This window comes from Orycteropus afer, unplaced genomic scaffold (genome assembly GCF_000298275.1).
Source record: "Orycteropus afer afer isolate SDZICR_OR568_19922 unplaced genomic scaffold, OryAfe1.0 scaffold00253, whole genome shotgun sequence".
Classification (NCBI taxonomy): domain Eukaryota; kingdom Metazoa; phylum Chordata; class Mammalia; order Tubulidentata; family Orycteropodidae; genus Orycteropus; species Orycteropus afer.
This window is the reverse complement of record NW_006921840.1, coordinates 2,640,624-2,645,094: the sequence shown is the minus strand read 5'-3', so window position 1 is coordinate 2,645,094 and position 4,471 is coordinate 2,640,624.

Sequence of the window (4,471 nt, the reverse complement as noted above, 5' to 3'; positions counted from 1 at the left end):
CAATGAGTTGTTTTTTTTTTAAGGGAGGAGGACCTTGGCAGTTACATAGATGTCATCACAGCTTGCAGCATTGATTGTGTTTTTCCTATATGACAGACATTTAGCTCATGTTATCTCTAATCCCTTTTACAACTCTGTATGGTATTATCTCTATCTTACCCATGAGGCTCAAAAAGATACTTGACCTGTGGGAGGTTACAAAAGCTATTAAGTAGTAGAGCCCGGATTTGAACCTAGGTCTGCGTGGCTCCAAATTGTATGTGCTTTCTACTGTATATACCATCCATCCTGCCTCTTCCAAGTCAGTGACAGCAACTGAGGCCTCAGGGAAACAGATGTTGCTTAAGAATACCAGTTGCTCATGTGTGGGCAGGATATTCCCTGGTTCTTTCTTTTGCTCATTAATTCAGTCTACAAATACATGTTTATTTATGACCAGAAAGTAGGGAGAGGAGTGCAGGTCAGGTAGATGGGGTGGGAAAGGACGTGTTTGTGGGGATGAGGAGAAGGGGAGGTTTGAGGTCAAAGGAAATAGAGAAAAAAAGGAGACATAGTGTGCTGGAATGCAGGGTAGAGGCTGATTTCTGGTGTCTGTCCTTGGATACAAGGAGCTCTGGGAGTGCAGTGGTTAATTGAACCCATAAGCTGCTCCACAGGAGAAAGATGAGGCAGTCTGCTTCTGTAAAGATTACAGCCATGGAAACCCTTTGGGGCAGTTCTACACTGTCCTACAGTGTCGCTATGAGTTGGCATCAACTCCACGGCAACGGGTTCTTGGATGCACTCTGCGTAGTTGAATAAGAATGCCTCTGGAGCAACACTGACAGGCAACGCTTACACCAATACCAACCGAATGGTGGCACTCAGGATCTGAGGCCCTGCAAGCAGCAGTTTACACCTACACACCCATAAACACACACAGAAACCACAGAGACAGAGACAAATATTTTTAAACATGCACATCCGAATGTATGCCACCATACTTGAGCTGTCTTATAAAATGGAAAGCTCTCCCTGGATTCTGGTGGAGTTCCTAGTGCCACCACCTGACTGTAATTCCCCTCCAAGGGAGCCCGTATTGATTTGGATACATAAAGTCTGGGAAGTTTGTTGAAAAGAAAAAGGAAAGGAAAAAAAAATCTCATCTTATATAGTCACAGTTTAGTTGTATGTGTACAAAGATTTTAGTGATGATATAAAATGATGCAATTACATAGCAGGAAGTGCTATGGAATGTTTTCCCGTATCGATTGTCCTTATTTTTATTTTAGTGGTGAGCACAAATAATAACAGATTGTAAGAAAACAAGCCTGATTTATACTGCCACTTAATCCCAGGGGGAATGTGACCCAGAGCAGGGAGGGGCTGAGCTCAGGAATGTGCTGCCTTGACACATAGATTCCAGGACTCCCCCGGGCTCACCTGTATCTGAGCTGTGGACAAAGTATGTTTGGGTGTCACTGAGGCTGATATTTGACTGCTCTAGTCAGAAGGATGACAGCTGTGCCCAGGCTCTTCCCAAGGGCATCCAGTGTACACAAACTTGGGAATCCAGGGGACTGGTGAGGAGGAGTTCTGCTAATGCAGTAGTAGTTAAGCACTTGGCTGCTAACCAAAATGTTGGCAGTTCAAACCCACCAGACACTCCACAGGAGAAAGATGAGGCATTCTGCTTCCATACAGCCTTGAAAACCCTGTAGGGCAGTTCCACTCGGTCCTATAGGGTAGTTATGAGTCAGAAGCAACTCGATGACAGTGGGTCTGGGTTTAGTGGTGGGCTGCGGGGCCTTGGATGGGCTCCTTTCCACACTGAATATGTGCATGACCAACACCTTCCAGAATGCAAAGGGGGTGGATCAGAGGCCATGATACAGACCATAAGGTATATAAAAAATAAGCCATGCCGCTATATGTGGCATGTGGTGGTGTACTGGTTAAGACATTTGGTTGCTAACCAGAAGGTCAGTGGTTCAAACACACCAGATGCTCCATAAGAGGAAGATGAGGCAACCTGCTTCTGTAAAGATTTACAGCCTTGAAAACCCGATTGGGATCACTATGAGTTGGAATGGACCTGATGGCAATGAGTTTGGTTTTACTGAGTTTTATAGGGGGCATGAGTTCTAATGAGCAATAGAAGCTTTATAAAGACATACTTTGCTTTGCGAATTAATTATAACATGTCTCTTTCATAAGAGAATTACCTAGTTATTTAATTATTATTATTATTATTTTTTGCCATTAAACAAATTTTAATTGAGCACCTTACATAGACCAAAGACTGGGCTAAATGATAAGTAAATATTCAGTGCCTCCTAAGAAATTTTCAAAATAATTTTGGACAGTATGTATCTTTTATGAGGCATTGAGTAGGACAGTTTTTAAAAATTCTTGATTGAAGGGTGCCATGAAAGTGTTAAATGTAATTATTATTATGTAGCTCCTGGCTTCATAGCACATGTGACCCAAATGCTATATACTGTCCAAAAGTTCTTGACCATGTACATGATTCTTCAACTAGCATAAAAAACTGTCTCTGGAAGAGCTTTGACAGTCTCTTCTGTATTCCTTCCAAGTACCCTCACTCTAGAGAAACTTTATTCAAGCTGGCAACTGTCTCCCAACAGTGTGGCAGGTAAGGAGAGGCCACCCCCATCCGAATTTCTCTTATTTTCCCTTCTATTTAGAAGCTAAGAGCCATACTTGTTGAAACAGACCTGACCAAACAACCCATTGCTGTCTAGTCGATTCCAACTCGCGGTGACCCCGTATGTTACAGAGTAGAACTGTTCCCTAGGGTTTTCTTGGCTATAATCTTTATGGAAGCAAACCCAGGCCTTTTCTTCTGCAGAGTCATTGGATGGGTTTGAACCACCATCTTTTAGGCTAGCAGCTCATCATAAACTGCTCATGCCATACAGGCTCCTTGAAATGGACCCAGTGCCCATTAAAGTCAACCATAAAATCTAATGAGTGGTTCTCAACTCAAACTACTACCCCATCTCAACTACTAACGGATGCAACTCCCTCAGATCAGTAGCATTGGCTCCTGGTGACAGTGAGTTGGGGAAGGGGTGGCAAAAGGAAACAATCAATCTCGTTGATGGGTAGGGATTCTGTCTTGAACCCTCCCACCGGTGGGCACACACACAATTATCATAAACTCTCCAATTTCAATAGTAATTCACAACCTTTCTGGCAATGTGTACTTCACTATCAACCTGGAAAGGAGCCCTGTTTGCAGTGGTAAGCGCTCTGATGCTAACCAAAGTGTTGGCCATTTGGAGAAAGATGTGACAGTCTGCTTCGATAAAGATTTACAGCCTTGGAAACCCTGTGGGGCAGTGGCACTCTTGTCCTATAGGGTCGCTAAGAGTTAGAATCAACTGGACAGTTGAAACGGGTTTGCTTTTGGTTTTGATCAACTTGGAAGAATTTATGTCTTGCCAGTGGAGTTTCTGTAACTTGGTTTCTGTCAATTATTGCTTTCTGTACCACAAAATGATTTCTATGTTCTTAGGGACACTTGTTCCCTTCCAGTTCCTTGTTATGTTGGCTTCTTTTGTTCTGAAAGCCTTAGAGGTGCAGACCTGGAGTGGCTAAGACAGAGGTGGCATTCCTAGCTCATGAAAGGGACTTGGGAAGCAGAACTTGTCTTCATGCCCATAAAAAGTAAAATCCACCTGAGTAGAACTAGAGAAAGAAACCCTGTTTGCACAGTGGTTAAACGCTGGGCTACTAACCCCAAAACCCAAACCCAAAGGTCAGTTGTTTCAACACACCGGCTGCTCTGTGGGAGAAAGATGTGGCAGTCTGCTTTTGTAAAAATTTACAGCCTTGGAAACCCTATGAGGCAGTTGCACTTTTGTCCGATACGGTCACTATGAGTCGGAATGGATTTCATCCGCACCTGACAACAGGGTTGGAGAGGCCCAGGGCAGACCTAGTTTTGAGGTGAGCTGGTGTTGCTTCAGTATCTCCCCATGTGTGCGGGGGTGGAGCTGGGCCCCGCCTTCTCTGTCCCATTGGTACAGCCCTTCGCCTTCGTCTGTACTGAACTATGAATAGAAGGCAGCGCTACACATACTGGCGCTCAGAGCCCGAAGGGAGGATGGCAGTGTCTTGGCAGGTGGGCTTGTAGCAGGGAGCTGGGTGGGGGAGTGGGCAGAGGCATCATCGAGTGGCGTTGGCGGTAGCCAATGGAAGTTCGGGGCAGGGGTGGCAGGGGCGGGGGTTCTGAGGCCCATCGGCCAATGTAGGGCGAGCAACTGCTGGAGCGACCTGATGACGTAAGGAGCGTTCCATTTGGCCAGCGGTGGGCGGTTGCCACAGCTGGTTTAGGGCTCAGGCCGTTGGGGCCCCTCGTCAGGAGTAGGCCGCTTCTCAGCTGGGGAGAAGAAGCCGCTGACACTTTTGACGGCCGCCGCGATCCCCTAGGACAGGCGACTTCCTGCCCTACTGTCTCCGGTCG